Raw genomic sequence first — 21,725 nt, 5'->3', positions numbered from 1 at the left:
GATAGTTTTTCCATCTATTTGAAGAGATGAATAAAAAGAATTTTGCAAAATATCATTTCTAAAATTTCTCTCAGTAAAGTATATCACAACATCCCTTGGTAGTTGCCTTTGTGATGCTATACGTGAATTTACTCTGTAAATTTTGTCAATCCTTGCAGAAATCTCAGAAGAATCCTCGATCTTCAATAACGTGGCCAAAGCATCAGCACAAGCTTTTCTTAAATCCTCTCTAGGGCTTTCTCTGATACCCCTCAGTCTAGCAGCGTACTCCATAGATCTGAATTGCATCATAATAATCTCCTTATCCATCCTCTGCATATTCCCCTCCATTTCAACAAATTTCAGATCTGTTTCCTTCGTTTTAGTTTCCAAATCCAAAGCCAGATGTTCAACTTTACTGTCCACCTTAAGAACAACTTCTGACAGACCTGTGGCTATAGTGTGTAGTTTTTTATCAAGCTGATCATGTTTTTTAATGGTATCCTGAACCATTTCTTTAACCTCCTTAATTTCTTTGCGTAAAAAAGCATTTTCTTCCCTTATAAAGTCCTTGAAATCCTGATAATTTATTGTAGCACCTGGGGAAGCCTTTGTTCCGTTGCCATATTTAACAACAACAAGAAAAGAAAGAAAAAAAAACACCACTTTCACACAAAATACTCCTCCCAATAGGTCAAATTGTGTAAACTAACTTTAAAGTTGTTAATAATTCTTTCAATTCTAGCTGTCACCATTCAATTAACTTTCATTTTCCTTAGGTATTCAGCTGTAAATTAATGCTTGCAAATGTTTCTTTCTAAGTTTCTCGAAGTTAAAACGTTGACATTTAAGTAGTTCAGGTTATGTAAACTGGCTTAAAGATTGTTAATAGTTAGGGTTGTTTCAGCCATTCCGCCTTTACTGCCCCGGCTATCAGCAAGTAATTAGCTTTCGTTTTCTGTAGGTTTTCAGCTATAAATCAACACCATTTTGAATCCTTTGTTCTAAGCCCACGCCTCTCGAACTCAGCAGTAGTGTTCTTTTTAAAAAGATTTTTTTCCCCCCAATTAAGACTTAAAATACTTGCAAAAGTCTTCCTTCCTTCTTGAGATGTTGAGATGTTGAGGCTGTTCCCGGCGACTGGCTCTGCTAATTAGCAGAGGTTATCCAAAAGACAGGAGAATACAACAACTGCGAAGGGGGGCAAACCTCGTCGCACTCCAGAGGCTATAAATCCTCCTGGAGGCTACACGAGGGGCTCAACCCGACAGCTGAATCTCTCCCTCATAAATTCCAAGAATTTAAGAGTGTCCAAGGTGTTAAAGATCGTAAAAAAACACCTCTAACTGTCTCTTGATCTGACAAGCTCAAAGAAAGCCTGCCGTCGGCGCCAGGAACAACCGGAAGCTCGGTTCTGGTGTGCTTATTGATTCTTGAGTCTTCTGAGTGTTTGAATACCTCTACTGATTGAGTTTCTGAGATATCATACTCTTCACAGGTAATGTCATCTTGGGTGTCCGTAAAAAGTTGTTCTTCATCACCTTTTTTATTTTTTTACAAAGGCTCTAGATAAACAGAAATGACATAGCTAAAATCTATCATGCATTTTATGAATATCTACATTCATATTTAGTAATCATTATGTATTATAATTCACTTTGTATGTTGTGTGAAGTGGACAGTTGTGGCTCCATTTCTTGGTCATGCTTCTTGGGTATGTCATCTGAATTGGATGGTTGTAGCTCCACACTTTGTTGAGATCGTTGTAAAAGAGCAGCATTGAAAATTCTGCAAACGATCACTTTTCCATTCTGAAGGAAGAAACAAATAGTTGTTAGGAATCTTGTTATGGTACAAAGAGCATATTGAATGCAAAGTGAAAAAAATGAGGCCATCTTTACATTTGAATTATTTGGAATCAACCCACATCAAAATTCATGGTTTTGTAAAATAGTCAGTATGCATGTGGATTATATGTCCTACCTTGAATTTCTGTGTCTTGTGTCCCATATGAGGTGGACGGATGTTGCTCCATTTCCTGCTCCTCCTCACACCTGTCATGTGAAGTGGATGGTTGTGGCTCCCCTAACCCATTGAGCTCCTTGTGAAAGATTATGCCTTGGGAATTTAGCATGCAACAGGTCATTACACCATTCTGAAAGGAAAGAAGAACGAGACATGGCCATCTCTTATTTTTTTTACAGTAAATAGGACTTATTGACTATAACCTGACGTTATTGTTTGATGACCAACTCATTACAAACTTTAACAGATACTGTTTTTCTATAACAGGAGTGCCTGTAAATTAAATACTATATCTTGAAATTCATTATCTGTGTTCCTCATATACCCTGTGTTTTGCAATGTATCTGTACCATTGTGACTCTGTTGACATTGTAAAATTGGCATATAGTTCATCTTCCTCATATTCTGAAAGAAATATTGAAACAAGCATCAGTATTGCTACAGAAATGGTGAGACCCGCTAATTTTATTATTTATTTATTATTTTATTTATTAGATTTGTTAGCCGCTCCCATCTCCACGAAGGGACTCGGGGCGGCGTACAATAAATAAAAAAGCACATATTATACAATTAAACATTACACATTACACGGAGGAGGTATAAAAATCCCACAACAATCATTACAATACATAAAAATGCTAATGTTATGGCAAAAGGAAAAATAATACTTTCACAGGCTTTCACATATTGTGAGTCTGATAGCTCATCCTAATAAACACAAAGCACAAGTTGTACATATTCATTAAACAGGAACTACCACTTCTTAAAAAGTAGCCATAAATATATTTACCTTAGTATTGTGCACCCTGAAGAAGTCTTCTTTACTGGCCATGTGGCAGGATATTTGGCTAAGATACCCTCAGCATTCTTTTTTAAAAAAATGTAAACACATACACACAATAACAAAGACATACATTGCATTTATACATCACACTGGAATTTCACATTCCTTCTCTTAGCAGTTTTCAGTCGGTACATCTTTACATGCCCTATTTTTCATTCTCTTTCATTTGTCTATCTATATTTGGCTATTTAATAATAATAATAAAATAATAATAAAATTTATTTCTTAGCCGCACCCTCTCCCGAAGGACTCGGGGTGGCGTACAAGAAAACACATAAAATATAAAATAGACAACACATACACAATAAACAAATACATGTACATGGACATGGAGAAGGGAGGCAGATAAATAGAGACAATTAAAACACAGTAAAATCTAAAAACCCCAGAATTAAAATTAAAAAACCTGTCAGGAGCAGAGTGAGCGAACTATGGTTGAGCCAGGCCAGCTATTTGGAATAGGTGGGTCTTGAGCTTTATCCGAAAGGCGCGGAGGTCAGAGGTAGTCCTAATATCCGGGGGAAGGTCATTCCACAGGGCTGGGCCCGCTACAGAGAAGGCTCTACTCCTAGACACCGCCCCCCGACATTGTCTGGCGGATGGCACCTGGAGGAGTCCCTCTCTGTGCGAGAGGATTGGTCGCAGGGATGTATGGGGCAGGATACGATCCCGCAGGTATCTAGGTCCTGAGCCATGGAGCGCTTTAAAGATCGTTATCAAGACCTTGAAACGCACCCGGTAGACCACAGGTAGCCAGTGCAGCTCGCGCAGGAAAGGTGTCACATGGGAGTACCTTGTACTCCCCATAATTACCCACGCGGCCGCGTTCTGGACCAACTGTAGTCTCTGAGTGCATTTCAAGGGAAGCCCCATGTAGAGAGCGTTGCAGTAGTCCAAGCGAGACGTCACCAGCGCATGAGTGACTGTGCGCAAGGCATCCCGGTCCAATAGGGGGCGCAATTGGCGCACCAGGCGAACCTGGTGGAATGCCCCCCTTGCCACGGCCGTCACATAGTCATCCATTGACAGCCGGGCATCTAGGAGGACGCCCAAATTGCGCGCCCGTTCCACAGGGGGCAATTGCTCGCCCCCTATGGCCAGCGATGGGGTCAGCTGGCTGAACCGAGGCGCCGGTAGCCACAGCCACTCAGTCTTGGAGGGGTTGAGTTTGAGTCTGTTGTCCCCCATCCAGACCCCGACGGCTTCCAAACACCGGGACATCACTTCAACAGCCTCATTGGGGTGGCTCGGGGTTGAAATGTACAGCTGAGTGTCGCCAGCGTACAGATGGTATTCAACCCCAAAACCACGGATGATCTCGCCCAGCGGCTTCATATATGTGTTGAACAGAAGGGGCGAGAGGACCGACCCCTGCATCACTCCACAAGAGAGTGGCCTCAGGGTCGATCTCTGCCCCCCCCCGTCATCACATATTGCATCCGGCCAGAGAGGTAGGAGCCGAACCACCGCAAAACGGTGCCTCCGACTCCCATCCCTTCCAGCCGGCGCAGTAGGATACCATGGTCGATGGTATCAAAAGCCGCTGAGAGGTCTAATAGGACCAGGATAGAGAAATAACCTCTATCTCTGGCCCTCCAGAGATCATCAACCAACGCGACCAAGGCTGTCTCTGTGCTGTGACCGGGTCGGAAGCCGGACTGGCGTGGGTCTAGATAGTCGGATTCATCAAGGTGACATGGAAATTGCTGCGCCACTACATTCTGAACAACCTTCGCCAGAAAGGGTAGGTTGGAGACTGGACGATAATTAGCTAGCTCCATTGGGTCAAGCGAAGGCCTCTTGAGTAAGGGCCTCACCACCACCTCTTTCAAGGCAGATGGTAAGGATCCCTCCCCCAACAAGGCATTCACCAGGCCCAGAAGCCAGCCTCGTGCCACCTCCCAGGATGCCAGTACCAACCAGGAGGGGCACGGGTCCAATGATCATGTGGTGGGTCGCAGCCATCCACGCAACCTGTCCAAATCCTCGGGGGCAACAGAGTCAAACTCCTCCCAGAGTGGATTCACAAGACTCGCTGTTGATGGCCCGTCCAGACCACTGGAGGGGGCCCATCCGCTTCGGATCTGAGCGACTTTGTTCTGTAGATATTCTCCAAACTCCTCTGCTCTTCCCTGTAAGGGTGCACCCCACGTCTCCTGAACCAAGAGGGAGCGGGTCACCCTAAACAGGGCGGCAGGGCAGTTATCCGCAGACGCAATAAGAGCAGCGCAATGTCTACGTTTAGCCACTCTCAATGCCACAAGATAGGTCCGTAAATAGGCTCTTACCTGTGTTCGGTCAGACTCGGAGCGTGAGGACCTCCACCTGCTCTCTAGACGTCTTCTATGGCGCTTCATCACCCTGAGCTCCTCGGTAAACCAAGGTGCCCGGGTGAGTCGCTGCCGTAGGAGAGGTCGCAAAGGCACAACCCGGTCCAAGGCCCCAGCCGCCGCCCTATTCCAGGCGGCCACTAGGTCCTCCGACCGAGCACGGGTCAGGGCTACAGGTAATGGCCCAAGCTCCGTCTGGAACCTATCTGGTTCCATCAGGCGCTTGGGGCGGTACCAGCTTGGACGAGCTGGCTCCGCCTCCTCGCGGTGGGGGGTAGCGCCAGGGAAGTCTAGCCGGAGACATGAGTGATCTGACCATGACAGGGGGGTAATATCTAAATCCCCTATTCCCAGATCACTCATCCACTGCTCAGAATCAAAAACAAGGTCCAGTGTGTGACCACCTTCGTGTGTGGGGCCCTGAATTAGTTGGGTCAGGCCCATGGCTGTCATGGAAGCCATGAACTCCCGAGCTACCTCGGATGCTGCTCCCGTCGACGGCAGGTTGAAGTCCCCCATAACTAAAAGTTTAGGGATCTCCACCGCCATCTCCGAGATCAGCTCGAGGAGCTCGGGCAGGGCTGCTGACATATAGCGAGGAGCCAAGTATACAATCAGCAAACCCCACTGCCTTCCTGGGCCCCATTTCACACCAAGTGACTCACACCCAGATATCTGAGGAACAGTGAACTCCCTCGGCTCTAGACCATTCCATATAACTACCGCCACCCCTCCACCCTTACCCAGGGCCCGAGGCTGATGGAATGCATGGAAACCTGGTGGGCACATTTCCACGAGGGGTAAACCACCCTTGTGACCCAACCAGGTCTCCGTTATTCCTGCAAGGTCCAGCTCCCCCTCAGAGATCAACTCATTAATGAGGGGGGCCTTATTGGTCACGGACCTTGCATTGCAAAGCATCAGCCGCAGGCCCTGTCTCTGTAGTTCCCGACCACCTAGGTTGCGGGGGTTGGTACAAACGACCGGGCGTAGCCAGCAGCCACGGTCTCCCAACCGACCTTGTGATTTTGTCATCGTTATGCCTAATAAGAACATCTCAGGTCTCCAATCTATTTGCTTTCCTGTTATGGATTCCAGCCAGTTTTTAACTTTTAGCCAATATTTTTTGGCCACCATGTGTGGTAGTATGTTCCATGTGCTTTCTCACACTTCCAACACTTTGGTGATACATTAGATGGTATTTTTGCTAGTCTTGCGGGCAGTAGATGTTATCTATAGAACATTTTGTACTGGTTTTTCTTGTATGCCATGGGCAGTCAATTTTAAATTTATTCCCCAAATTTTTCCCATTTTTCCAATTCTGTATTGTAGCCAAAGTTCTGTGCCCACTTTACCATGGATTCCTAATTACTTCCTCTTCCATTTTGTATTTTAGTAGAAATTTGTATATTCTCCCAATCATTTTCTTTTCTGTGCTTTGGATTATCTTATCTAATTCATGTTCTGATTGTATTTCATATGTTTTGATGCCATTGTTGTATCTAGATTTAATTTGCCTGTACATGAGCCAATCTACTTTTATACCTTGGTCTGCCAATTCTTGTATTGTCTTCGAATTTCCCTGTTCACTAATTAGATCTTTATATCTTGTCAATTTGTTTATATCTATGAAATTTGGGTGTGTCATCGTCTCTGTCGGGGAAAGCCAATTTGGAATTTTAGTACAATGGGCTTTTTAAAAATCTTGTGCCACTATCCATGAAAAAAAATTAAAAACAGGATAACAGACTAAGTTTAATGTAGATTAATTTCGCCGTTTACAGTCTTCTATCTTCAATTTTAGTTTAACTTAATTTTTTTGGGGGTAGTCTCTTTTTCTAATAATTAAATTTCCTCACCAATTCGACACACTTTCTCTTTTTGCTTTCTTCCCGGTCAGGAGCTGTCCCAACTTCAGCAGCTTCATTAGCTGCATTTCTGTCGCTGAAAAAAAAAGGCTATTCCTGGATCTTTCAGGGACTTTGTGGTGTCCCTGAGATCAACAGGAGGTGCCCTTCTCAATCACCGTCTCTGTGGGACGGTTTAGGTCCGAATGGACCATCCAGCGGCAGAAATATTGATTGCGATCTTGGAACACCAAGATCGCACGTCATGCCATCATGACATCAGCCCCTTTCTCCCTCCCACTCCTTTTCATGTCTCGCCTGCCTAGAGTCATGCCACCAGCATAGCTGCTGCTGTTCTCTGGACTGGTTCCCTCACTAGCCTTGACCATGGTGACTACCTGATTTCTGCCTGGTGAGCCTGCCTTCACCCACTTGCTCAGCTGACCCCCATGCAGCCATCTGGCCTGAGAAGGAAAGGCTGATGATGGGGGAGGGCCCCCACCAAGCTCAGCTAAATGGCTGTGGGGGGACACAGCGAGGCTTAGCCATGTTTCAGGCCTAGCTCCAGGGAGAGAGGCTCAACAGAAAGCACCTGGTCCGGGCACAAAGCACCCCACCACAGTACTTGCCCCTGAGGGTTACTTGCCTGCTGCCCAGAAGGAGCAAGTCACCCCGGATGCGAGACCAAGGGGCGGGTGGCAGCCGAGAGCTAGGCCCAAAAATAGGCCAAGCTTTGCCATGTTGTCCCCAAGGCGGCCCTTTGGGCAAACAGGCAGGTCCACAGCTGGTTTCCCTCCTGCAGTATGCCGCTTTCCCCATTTAATTTTGGAGCCGCCCATTTGAAGGCAGCACACCATATCCAGGCCCGGTGGCACCCCCCCCCCCCGAGCAACAATCCCTGCCGCCATGCCAGCCAGCTTATTTTTAAGTCAGTCACCATATTATTTAAGTATACTTAGTAATAACATCATTCAAATTCTAATTTCCCTTCTTGTCAGTTATTATATAAAATGTGTATTTTATTAATCCCCCCCTCTAGTTTCCATCCCTATTCTAACTTTGATTATGCCGCTACTGTATTTAAACATTCCCTTTCTAACCATCATCTCTTATCCGCTTTAAAGCTTTAATTGTTCATTTCTTAGCTTGCCTCTCACATTCCTCTCTTGGATCATTATTTCTGTCTGCTTCCACATCTTGGCTACTCATTTTAAATATTTCTCCCTTCTCTGCCCTTCTCCATTATCTAGTTTCCAAAATATCTATTCTTGCCTATATGTCTCCCATAAGAATCTTCCCGGTTCTCTGGTTCCTTTTTTAATTCCCTTAGAATACTCTCCCCTTGGCTTATGTCATCAGGCCTTATTATTTTTGTTATTATCTTCTTATCATCTTGTTTCATTTGTTTTGTCTGTTCCATTTTTTTCATCCACTCTTTCAGTTAGCTCATCTTCTTACTAGGTATCTTGATTAATCATTGTCCTTTGTGTTATATTTACCAGCATTCCATCCATGCTCTCTATTCAGTTCATAATTTCCTTAAAATGCCTTGTCAGTGTCTTCCTTGTACTTTGAATTTCCAATGCCATCTTTTCTCAAGTTCTACTCCTTTCTCCTTGATGAAGCATCTCTTTAAATTTATTATCTCTCTTTTGTCCAATAAGCAAAGACCATATATTCAAATCCATAGTCACTTCGCAAAAAATTCAATATTTTTAGTTCTTGTATCCCAAAATTATTCAACCTCTTTCCCTGGATAGTCCCATAAGTTTTCCAGAACCTTCTTAGGTCCTTCTATAAATTCAATCTTGTATTGTAATCTTCAGGGGCCATTTTAGTGATGTCTTTTCTATTATGACATTTAAATCCCAAACTGTCAAATAGCTCCAAGATTTTGGGAGTGTGTTATTCTTCTTTTCAGCAGCAGGTGGCACTCTTAGATTGGATTTTAATATTAACCAGATTTTCCATTTTCTCACAATGTAAAAATAACTTTTATTTTATTTTATTTATTTATTTATTTATTTGAACTTATTAGTCGCCCCCTGTCTCCACAGGGACTCGGGGCGACGTACACAAGCAACAGTCAGCACAGTGTCATACAGAGGAGGTAAACAATAAATAAATAAATTACAATACTCAAAAAGGTTAAAACCCCAATAACATTAAAAGTTTAAAAACTAAAATTAACAATTAAAAATGACCAAGGGGTGGAAAAGTTGTCGAGTTATGCCAGGCCAGCTAGCCGAAACAGGTGGGTCTTCAGTTTACTGCGGAAGGAGCGGAGATCGGTTGTTGTCCTAATGTCTGGGGGGAGGTCGTTCCAAAGGGTAGGGCCCGCCACAGAGAAGGACCTACTCCTGGGCACTGCCCTCTGACAATCTCTAAAGGACGGCACCCGGAGGAGACCCTCTCTGTGTGAGCGAATGGGCCGCAGGGATGTATGGGGCAGGACACGATCCCGCAGGTAACTAGGCCCTATGCCATGGAGCGCTTTGAAGATGGTGACTAACACCTTGAAGCGCACCCGGTAGGCCACAGGAAGCCAGTGCAGCTCGCGCAGGAGAGGTGTTATATGGGAGAACCTTGATCTCCCCATAATTACCCGCGCGGCTGCATTCTGGACCAACTGCAGTCTCCGGGTGCACCTCAAGGGGAGCCCCATGTAGAGAGCATTACAGTAGTCCAGGCGAGACGTCACCAGCGCGTGAGTGACTGTGCGCAGGGCCTCCTGGTCCAAAAGGGGTCGCAATTGGCGCACCAGGCGAACCTGGTGGAACGTCCCCCTCGCCACGGCTGCCACATGATCTTCCATAGCCAGCCGGGCATCAAGGAGGACGCCCAAATTGCGTGCCCGTTCCACCGGGGCTAATTGTTCATCCCCGATGGCCAGCGATGGAATGTGCTGGTTGTACCGGGGAGCTGGGAGCCACAGCCACTCTGTCTTGGAGGGGTTGAGCCTGAGCCTGTTGTCACCCATCCAGACCCACACGGCTTCCAGACAACGGGACATCACTTCGACGGCCTCGTTGGGGTGGTTTGGGGTGGAAATATACAGCTGAGTGTCATCAGCGTACAAATGGTATCCCACCCCGAAACCACGGATGATCTCGCCCAGCGTTTTCATATATGTGTTGAACAGGAGAGTCGAGAGGATCGACCCCTGTGGGACCTCACAAGTAAGGGGCCTCGGGGTCGACCTCTGCTCCCCTGTCAACACACATTGCGTCCAGCCAGAGAGGTAGGAGCAGAACCACCACAATACGGTCCCTCCGATCCCCAACCCCTCCAGACGGCGCAATAGGATACCATGGTCGATGGTATCAAAAGCCGCCGAGAGGTCTAATAGGACAAGGATAGAGGAACAACCCCCATCCTTTGCCCTCCAGAGATCATCCACCAACGCGACCAAGGCCGTCTTCGTGCTGTGACCGGGCTGGAAGCCGGACTGGCGCGGGTCTAGATAATCATCTTCCTCCAGGTGACGTGGGAACTGCTGAGCCACCACACTCTCAACAACCTTCGCTAAAAAAGGAAGGTTGGAGACAGGACGATAATTTGCTAGCTCCATTGGGTCCAGAGAAGACTTCTTGAGCAGGGGTCTCACCACCGCCTCTTTCAAGGCGGTTGGTAAAAGGCCCTCACCCAACGAAGCGTTCACCAGTCCCAGTAGCCAGCCTCGTGAAACCTCCCAGGAAGCCAGTACCAACCAGGAGGGACATGGGTCCAATAAACATGTGGTGGCTCGCAGTCGCCCGCGCAACCTGTCCAAATCTTCGGTGACAACAGGGTCAAACTCCTCCCAGCGTGGAATCTCAAGACTAGCCTCGGACGCCCCCTCTGGAGTACTGGAGTGGGTCCACCCCCTCCGGATCTGATCAATTTTATCCTGCAGGTATTCCCCAAACTCCTCTGCCCTGCCATGCAATGGGGGATCCCGCTGTCCCTGCGCCAGCAGGGAGCAGGTCACCCGAAACAGGGCGGCAGGGCGGTTCTCTGCGGACGCTATAAGGGTGGCACAATATTGACGTTTGGCCACCCTTATTGCCACAAAGTAGGTCCTTAAGTAGGCTCTTACCTGTGTTCGATCGGATTCAGAGCGGGGGGATCTCCACTTGTTCTCTAGGCGTCTCCTGTGGCGTTTCATTGCCCTTAGCTCCCCGTTAAACCAGGGGGCCCGGGTCGATCGTTGCCATCGGAGAGGCCGCAAAGGCGCAACCCGGTCCAAGGCTCCGGCGGCCGCACTGTTCCACGCGGCTACCAGGTCCTCTACCCGGGAGCGGGACAGGTTTGCAGGAGGTGGCCCAAGCTCCACCTGGAACCTATCTGGTTCCATCAGACGCCTGGGGCGGAACCATCTGGGACAATCCGGTTCCACCTCCCCGCGGCGGGGAGTAGCGCCAGGGAAGTCCAGTTGGAGAAGTGAGTGATCTGACCATGACAGGGACGTGATGACTAAATTCCCTTTTCCCAGATCACTCGTCCACTGGTCGGAGACAAACACAAGATCCAGTATGTGGCCTCTTTCGTGTGTGGGGTCCCGAACTACTTGAGTCAGATCCATGGCTGTCATGGAAGCCATGAATTCCCGGGCTGCCTCGGATGCCTCTCCCGTCGACGGCAGATTGAAATCCCCCATCACTAAAAGCTTGGGGGCCTCAACCGCCATCTCCGCGATCAGCTCGAGGAGTCCGGGCAGGGCCGTTGATGTATGGCGGGGAGCCAGGTATACTATCAACAGACCCAACTGTCTCCCTGTGCCCCACTTCACGCCCAGAGCCTCACAACCAGATGTCTGCGACACAGTGAATTCTCTCGGAGCCAAATCTTCCCGGATGATTATCGCTACCCCACCGCCCCTACCCTGGGCCCGTGGCTGATGGAACACCCGGTAACCTGAAGGGCACATTTCCCGAGGGGCAACCTCCCCTCCGGGCCTAACCAGGTTTCCGTTATTCCTGCGAGGTCCGGCTCCCCCTCTGAGATCAAGTCCCTGATGAGGGGGGGCCTAGTTAACCACGGACCTCGCATTACATAACATCAGCCTAAGGCCCAGGCTCTGCCGATCCTGTCCACCTAGACTGCGGGGGTTGGTACAAGCGACCGGGCGTGTCCAACAGCCCCGGTCTCCCAACTGACCATGCGTTCTTCTGGTGTCCTCGCGCCCACCCCTCCCTACGACCGTCGCTATCAGAATCCCCCTTATAGGAATGCTGTATCCTCTCACCTCCCCCACTCCGCTCCCCTCCGTCCTGATCCCACCTGTTGACCTGGCTGTATCCATACCCCCAGGTTGAATAACCCTCCCCCCTCCCTGGAACCCCTTAAAAATTTAAAAAAACATTTTGCTAAAAAACCCCTAATCCCCCGCTTCCTCCACCTCTCTGGATTAATAAACCCTTCATCGAGGTGGGCCCTCACCAGGGCAGGAGGGCATACCTGCGATAGGGGGGACCCTCTCAGTCGTAGAATGTCAGCCCTTGAATAAATTATGATGTTGATCAGTCCGTGACTATGGCTATGGCAGGGTTTTCTTTGCAATAGGTCCAAGATGTAAATAAATGTAAAAGGTAAATGAAAGGAGAGAGGAAGCCTACATCGCCAAACCACAATAGTCTAAACAGTCCACCATTGAGGCCCAGAGGCAGTTCTTAAGGTGATTCTTAAGTTCTTAAGGTGTGTAGAAATCACAAATCGCAAATCCGCGGGGGTGGGGGGAGGCGGGGGGGAATGGGCGAAGTGCCAAGGCCAGTTTCCTGGCCTGTTGATCTTCTGGGGGTCACCCAGAACCTCCGGCGACCCCCCTGGCTTGCTTATCCGATCCCCGCAGCTCCTCTCCGACCCCCCCACCCTCCTAAATAGGCAGCTCACCGCAGTCAGAGAGATGGAAGAAAATATGGCACCCGGTGATTCCAGCGCCATCTCCGCCGCTGCCGCCGTCATCGCCAATGCCGGTCGGGCCCACACGCCGCCCCCGAACAAGATGTAATTCGCTCTCCTCCTCACCGACTCGCTCCCCTCATGGAATCGCTCCTCCGCTCCTCAGCTGTCTCGCCGCTCTGGCTGCCACGCAAACCTCATCCTCCGCTCTTCCAGTTTCTCCGCTGCCGCGGCCCAGCCTCAGCATTCTCGCCTCTTAGCCGCCTCATGGAATCGCTCCTCCGCTCCTCAGCTGTCTCGCCGCCCTGGCAGCCACACAAACCTCATCCTCCGCTCTTCCAGTTTTTCCGCTGCCGCGGCCCAGCCTCAGCATTCTCGCCTCTTCTCGCCTCTTAGCCGCCATCCACAATCCTCAATCTCCTATCCATCTGGCTGTCTGAATTCTCCCGGGTCTCAGCTGTTCCCCCGGGTCCCAGTTGTTCTCAAAGACGGCCAGGGTTGCCACTGACCAGCTCAAGACCCCTCAGAATGACTGGTGGGGGCCGAAAGCGCCCGCTATCCCTGCCAGGGAGCCCCATCAGTCACGGAGCTCTAGGAAGGTCCGCCATTGCCCCGGAAGCTCCTCCTCCTGATTTTTAAGTAGATAATTCCAGCATTTCAAAATGCCTATCCAAAGCGGTTCCTATCCAGTTTGAAAGTCCAATTTTCTGTATTTTAATTATTTTTCTGCCTTTTCCCTTTAATTCCTTTTCCTTCAATTTTAAAGTTTCTTTCTTTCTTTCTTTTTATTAAAGAATTTAATAGTTTTTACAAATATTTCCCCTTCCCTCCCCCCACCCCAACCCTACCCCTCCTCCAACCCTCCCTCCCCGCAACCTCCCAGAGCAAAATACAGGGTATAAACATTTAACAATCATACACTAACATAAGCTAACTAACTATAGCATCCTACCTCCTCTTGTACTTTAACTCACCTTTTATTAAACTAACTTTAGATAAATTGTAACATTGCTTGTTCATTCATAAGCTAATTGGAATTTCTTAGTCCGATATTTATGTTGAATGTAGTCAATCCATCTTTTCCATTCCAGCTTGTATTTCTCATCTGAATAATCCTTCAAATATGCTGAGATTTTGGGCATCTCTGCTAACTTTACTACTTTTAACGTCCATTCTTGAACAGTAGGCAGTTCTTCCTTTTTCCAGTACTGCGCCACCAACAATCTTGCTGCCGTTATTAAGTTCAAAATCAAATTAGTCTCTATAGCTGTACAATCTGTAATTGTACCTAACAAGAACAGCTGGGGAGTGAACTTTATCCTCTTTTTAAGAATATTTTGAATAATCCACCATATTTTTTATCCAAAATGCTTTAACTTTTTTACAAGTCCACCATACATGATAATACGTAGTGTCAACACAATCACATCTCCAACATTTAGATTGTAAATTCGGATACATACAAGCTAACTTTTTGGGATCTAAATGCCATCTATACAACATCTTATAAAAATTCTCTCTCAAGTTTTGAGCTTGTGTAAATTTTACATTTCTTACCCAAATCTTTTCCCATGTTTCCATCAATATTGGTTCTTCAAAGTTTTGTGCCCATTTTATCATGCAATCTTTAACTAACTCTGTTTCCGCGTCTATTTCTATCAGTGTATTATACAACCTTTTTATATGCATTTGACTCTGGTCCCTAATTTGTTTTACCAAATTATCCTCATTTTGTATGATACCAATTTTCTGGTCTTTTTTCTATCTAGCCTTTAACTGTCCATACTGAAACCAGGTTTGAATTACCCTTTCCTCTCTTAATACATTAAAGGGTTTTAGCTGTGATACACCTCTTTCTATATTAAGAAGCTCTTTATATGTAATTACGTCCTGCTTTTGTTCTATACTTATATTCTTTTTTTTAGAATTTTTTTTATTGTTTTAATTAAACAAAAATACAAAAAACCCCATCCTTCATTACATCTTGTAGAAAGCATGTCAATTGGTTACAAATGAATTTCGTGCATTACTATACATCCTTCATATTTTTAATTTACATTTTAAAATCGAAGATCTTTATGTATTTTACCATCAATATACCATCATTCTCATTTAGCTATAATTATTTAAATATGCTTTTATCTAGAATCATTTGCACTTGAAGACACAACCATCTACTGGCATTCATTAGCTATTCCTATAAACCTCCAATAATTACCCTTTTATAGTATATTCCCTTTTTTTCCAACTCACTATCTAAGGCTTATATCTAATTGCTTTTACCAATGCCAAGACATATAAAAATCATTAAACATTATCCATTAACATTTTCTTATTGTTATTATAGTTATCTAAAGAAAAAAAACAGATTTTTTTTGGTCATTTATATCACATCTCCTTCCCACCGATCCAAGAAAAATTACATCTTTATAATAAAGTCTAAACAAAAGTTTGTTAGCAAAGTTTATAAATGCCGAAGAAAAATTACATCTTTATAATAAAATCTAAACGAAAATATATTAGTGAAATTGATAAATCTTTTCCCCAGGTCGCAATTTACAGTTTATATCCAAATTATTTTTACTAATTGAGATTATTACTTCATTATTATTATTATTATTATTATTATTATTATTATTATTATTATTATTATTATTATTATTATTATTATTATCATCATCATCATCATCATCATCATCATCATCATAATGAGTTATTAATTAACAAATAAACATTTTAAAGAAAACATTCTAAAAGTGTCTAAGAAATCCTACTTATTAATCACCAAAGGTTAACTAAATTTTGAGTCATCAACCTTCATCATCAGCCTGTGTCTTTCTAGGAACAAAACTGTCTTATTTCTATAGCCAGTTGTTGTGTCAATTTTCTTATAAACTTCTTTATAAAGTTTTTAAAAACTACTCTCCGCACTTTTTTGCTTGAAAGATCTCTCATATAGTCTTGTTGCCCTTGAATTGGTATTAAAATTAACATGTCTTTGATTATCCGATGTCTTTCTAAAGCTCTTTCTCTTCTTAATTCCATCATCAAATCCATACCTTGACAAGGGGGGTAGAGCTCCAGATCATCAAGTATATAATAATAATCAGATTCATTAGAGAAAGAGCCAGACGTCGCGACGACACAACATGCGGTCTCGATAGTCTGAGACCGCCGTTGACTCTTTTACCAGCTGCACAGTCCGTATGGACCTAAACCATCCTGGAGAGACAGTGACAGGGAGACAAATCCTTGCTGGTCTAAGGGACACCGTAAAGTCCTTGATTGACCCAAGGGAAGTTCTTCAAGCCGGTGGTAAACAGACAGCCCCCAGGCTGACAAAGTCGGAGACGGCTCTGGAAAGAAGGCAGTGAAAGTGAGTCCAGCTAGTGAGATTTTTTTCTTTGAGAATGACTGCCCAAAGAATTTTTTTAAAAGATAAATTAATCCTTTAAGCAAAAGAATAAAGCAGCAAAAATTATCTTTATTGGACTGCCTTAGAAAGTTTTTTTCCCTCTTCTATGTAACAGCATTTTGTGGATTGAAGGGATTGGAATGCTTCCCGTTTCTCCTTTTAAGTGAATGAATTGATTTTTTCTCCTAATCTGTGCTACCTTTATTTTTTGGCTGATCTAAAACTTTTTTCACTTTAATAATCCTTCCGCTTACTGATTATTAAATTTTATGAAAGACACTTAGAAATTTTTGTTCTCCTTAAGCTTGATACAAATAAGAGAAAGTTGAATCTGCCATTCGGAAGCCAGAACTTGTTTTTTTTTTCTCTTTTTGAAACAAAGTATCCTTTGCTCTATTTTCTCTGAGTTTGTTGACATTGTAACTAGAGGGTTTGCAGCTTGTTTGTAGAGACTGATACCGGCTCAAGGACACGAACTGTTTTTTTTCAGGTGTCTTTGTGGAATATTTTGGGCAAGGGAAGGGAAAGAAAAGAAAAGATAGAACTCTCTTTTTTTCTTGAAAAAATTAAAAGGATCTTATGTTTAAGCAAATTTAAAACAAAAATATTTTTATACATAAAAGAGATATTTAAGGCAAGAGTGGCAGTGGATTTTAAACTTTTTCTTTTCTTCTGGGAAATATGCATTACTATACAGATGAAGAAACCCTAAGGTATCAGGATTTTTTGGATGGAATTCTAAAGATATTGGAAGGATTTGAGAGGTTTGATAAGAAGTTAGATAGATTGTTATCTGGCTCAATAAAAGATGAAGGGACTGGAGCCTCAAAAATTAAAGAAGAGAGTGAAGATATAGAAGATAAAGACAAGATAACAGATGAACCTAATAATGGAGCATCTATGAGTGAAAGTGGAAAGGAGGGAACATGGAAAAGTGAATCTGATTATTATTACATACTTGAAGATCTGGAGCTCTATCCCCCCTGTCAAGATATGGATTTGATGATGGAATTAAGAAGAGAAACAGCTTTAGAAAGACATCAGATAATTAAAGACATGCCAATTTTAATACCAGTTCAAGGGTTCTATACTTATATTCTCTATCACGTGTCTGGGTACTACACACATAAGTATCTTATCATTTAACTTGTATTGATATATTTTCCAGACACGCAGTAGAGCATTCCTTAATATATGGCTTTTAAAAATCTTGTCCACCTTCTTGTCATATATTAAATAAGCATGCCAACCATATACCAAATCATATCCCTCAATATTCAATATTCTATCCTCTGTAAAGTAAATCCAATCACTAATTGTTGATAAAACTACTGCTTCATAATACATAATACCGCCCCCCCTCATTCACGATCTAATTTTAGAGGGGGAGCCGGACCTCGCGGGAATAACGGAGACCTGGTTGGGCCACGAGGGAGGTCTTCCCCTCGTCGAAATGTGCCCACCAGGCTACCGAGCATTTCACCAGCCCCGGGCCCAGGGAAGGGGCGGTGGGGTGGCAGCAATTATTCGGGAGGACTTAGAGCCGAGGGAGTCTACTGTGCCACAGACGTCCGGATGTGAATCCCTTGTTGTGAAATGGGGGCCTGGGAGACAGTTGGGCCTGCTGATAGTATACCTGGCTCCTCGCTATACATCAGCGGCCCTGCCCGAACTCCTCGAGCTGATCGCATCGGTGGCGGTTGAGACCCCCAAACTTTTAGTGATGGGGGATTTTAACCTGCCATTGATGGGAGAAGCATCAGAGGGGGTTCGGGAGTTCATGGCTTCCATGACAGCCATGGACCTGACTCAAATGATTCAGGGCCCGACACACGAGGGAGGACACACTCTGGACCTTGTTTTTGTCTCTGGCCAGTGGCTGAGTGATCTGGGAGGAGGGGACTTAACCATCACTCCCCTGTCATGGTCAGATCACTCACTCCTTCGTCTTGACTTCCCTGGTGCTACCTCCCGCTGCGGGGAGGCGGAACCGGAAAGTTCCAGATGGTTCCGCCCCAGGTGCCTGATGGAACCTGATAGGTTCCAGACGGAGCTTGGGCCACCTCCTGTAATCTTGACCCGCCCCCGGGTAGAGGACCTGGTAGTTGCGTGGAATAATGCAACTACTGGGGCCTTGAACCGGGTGGCGCCTTTGCGGCCTCTCCGGCGGCAACGATCCACCCTAGCCCCTTGGTTTACCGAGGAGCTAAGGGTGATGAAGTGCCGCAAGAGACGTCTAGAGAGTCGTTGGAGATCCTCTCGCTCCGAATTTGATCGAACACAGGCACGAGCCCATTTAAGGACGTACCTTGTGGCATTGAGAGTGGCCAAACGCCAATATTGTGCCACTCTCATTGCATCCGCGGAGAACCGCCCTGCCGCCCTGTTTCGGGTGTCCCGCTCCCTCTTGTTTCAGAGGCCGCGGGAGGCCCCCCTACAGGGCAGGGCAGAGGAATTTGGTAAATATCTGCAGGATAAAATCGCTCAAATCCGGAGAGATTGGGTTCCTGTCAGTGATCCAATGGAGACGTCCATGGCGAGTCTTGAGGTATCGATCTGGGAGGAGTTTGACTTGGTTGCCATCGAGGATTTGGACAGATTGCGTGGACGACTGCGACCCACCACATGTTTATTGGACCCGTGCCCCTCCTGGCTTGTACTGGCATCCTGGGAGGTTACACGAGACTGGCTCCTGGGCCTAGTGAATGCTTCGCTGAGCGAGGGATCTCTCCCGGCCGCCTTGAAAGAGGCGGTGGTGAGACCCTTGCTCAAGAAGCCTTCCCTGGACCCTTTGGAGCTGGCCAATTATCGTCCTGTCTCCAACCTTCCCTTCTTGGCGAAGGTTGTAGAGAGTGTGGTGGCCTACCAGTTTCCACGACATCTGGAGGAAAATGATTATCTAGACCCGCGCCAGTCCGGCTTCCGCCCCGGTCACAGCACGGAGACGGCCTTGGTCGCGTTGGTGGATGATCTCTGGAGGGCCAGAGATAGAGGTTGTTCCTCTATCCTGGTCCTATTAGACCTCTCGGCGGCTTTTGATACCATCGACCATGGTATCCTGCTGCGCCGGCTGGAGGGGTTGGGGGTCCGGGGCACCGTTTTGCGGTGGCTCGGCTCCTACCTTTCTGACCGGACGCAGCGTGTGTTGGCAGGAGAAGAGAGGTCGACCCTACGCCCCCTTACTTGTGGGGTGCCACAGGGGTCGGTCCTCTCGCCACTCCTCTTCAACACATATATGAAGCCGCTGGGTGAGATCATCCGTGGTTTCGGGGTGGGATACCATCTGTACGCTGATGATACTCAGCTGTACTTTTCCACCCCGAACCACCCCAACGAGGCCATCGAAGTGATGTCCCGGTGTGTGGAAGCCGTACGGATCTGGATGGATGACAACCGACTCAAGCTCAACCCCTCCAAGACGGAGTGGCTGTGGGTACCAGCCCCCCGGTTCAGCCAATTAATTCCATCATTGGCCATTGGGGGCATTCAACTTGCCCCCGTGGAGCGGGCGCGCAATTTGGGCGTCCTCCTGGATGCCCGGCTGTCCATGGATGACCATGTGACAGCCGTGGCAAGGGGGGTGTTCCACCAGGTTCGCCTGGTGCGTCAATTGCGCCCCCTACTGGACCGGGACGCCTTACGCACAGTCACTCATGCGCTGGTGACGTCTCGCTTGGACTACTGTAACGCTCTCTACATGGGGCTTCCCTTGAAATACACCCGGAGGCTACAGTTGGTCCAGAACGCAGCCGCGCGGGTAATTATGGGGAGTACTAGGTACTTCCATGTGACACCGTTCCTGCGCGAGCTGCACTGGCTTCCTGTGGTCTATCGGGTTCGTTTCAAGGTTTTGATAATAATCTTTAAAGCGCTCCATGGCTCAGGACCTAGTTACTTGCGGGATCGTATTCTGCCCCATACATCCCTGCGACCAATCCGCTCGCACAGAGAGGGCCTCCTCCAGGTGCCGTCCACTAGACAGTGTCGCGGGGCGGCGCCTAGGAGTAGAGCCTTCTCTGTGGCGGGCCCAGCCCTGTGGAATGACCTCCCTCCGGATATTAGGAATACCTCTGACCTCCGCTCCTTTCGTATTAAGCTTAAGACCCACCTATTCCAAGCAGCTGGCCTGGCTCAACTTTGATCTAACCATATCGCTCCTGACGGGTTTTTACTGGGTATTTTAATTATATTTAATTATCTAGGGGTTTTTAAATACTGTATTTTAATTGTTTTATTTATCAGCCGACCTCCTCCTTGTGTATGTCCCGGTATATGTCTCTGTTATATGTTTGTTTTGTCCACATATTTATTTCATATGTTTCATTGTACGCCGCCCCGAGTCCTTCGGGAGAGGGTGCGGCTAAGAAATAAATATTTATTATTATTATTATTATTAATTTTAAGTTGGGCATTTTCAGACCTCCTCTTTTACGTTGCATTATTATCTTGCATTATTTTAAGTTTTATTCTTGGTTTCTTCCCTGCCCAAACAAAGTTATTAATACCTTTCTGCCATTCTTCCAAATTTGCATCTTTTTAAAGTATTGGTATCATTTGAAAAAGAAATAAAAACTTAGGCAAAACATTTATTTTTACTGCTGCTATCCTTCCCAGTAAAGACAATTGTAATTTTTTCCATTTATTCATCTCTGTCTGTATTTTGTACCATAATGGTTCATAATTATACTTATATAATTTCATATTTGAGGTTGTAATATAAACTCCTAGATATTTAACCTTTTTAACTATCTCACATCCTGTTACTCTTTCCAATTCTTCTTTTTGATTTATAGTCATGTTTTTAACTATCATCTTTGTTTTCCCTAAAAAAATTTTAAACCCAGATACATGACCATATTAAATCCTTAATTTCAGACATTTCATCAGACACATCTTTAAAAGCAGTTGTAATCTTTCCTTCCAAAACAGCGGCTTGTTCCTTTAAAGCGCTTTGGAGGACTTCAAGTGTCAAAGTTTGTGTATCCGCTGGCGGTAATAAAGACTGCAATTTATGTGTCTGGGCTGGGGAACTTCCAGTGCTCTTAGAAACACTTAATTTTGTTTGTTTTGAAGCCATTTCCAAATATTCAAATCACACTTTTCAACAGCCAAATTATTAAATCCAAAAAGTCCACCTAATCCCCAGATTTGTTAAATCTTATAGCTTGTTAGTAAACCAATGCTGTTTTCTTTAATCTTGAGCTCTTGAATCTTTTAACAACGTTAACAGGCACTTAACAAATACTATCTTTCCTTTTAAGTTTCACTTTCACCACACCCTTTGATATTCAGGCGCCATCTTCCTTTTTGTTCCCCTTAATCTTCACAGAAGGAAGTATTACTACATCAGAGTTAAAGTTTGCACTTGCAATTGTCTTTGCTCTGTCTGCATCTTATTCAAATGT

This window comes from Natrix helvetica (genome assembly GCF_964273705.1).
Source record: "Natrix helvetica genome assembly, chromosome: 2".
NCBI classification, from domain to species: domain Eukaryota; kingdom Metazoa; phylum Chordata; class Lepidosauria; order Squamata; family Natricidae; genus Natrix; species Natrix helvetica.
The sequence above is the reverse complement of the archived record's forward strand: the minus strand, read 5'-3'. Positions refer to the sequence as shown.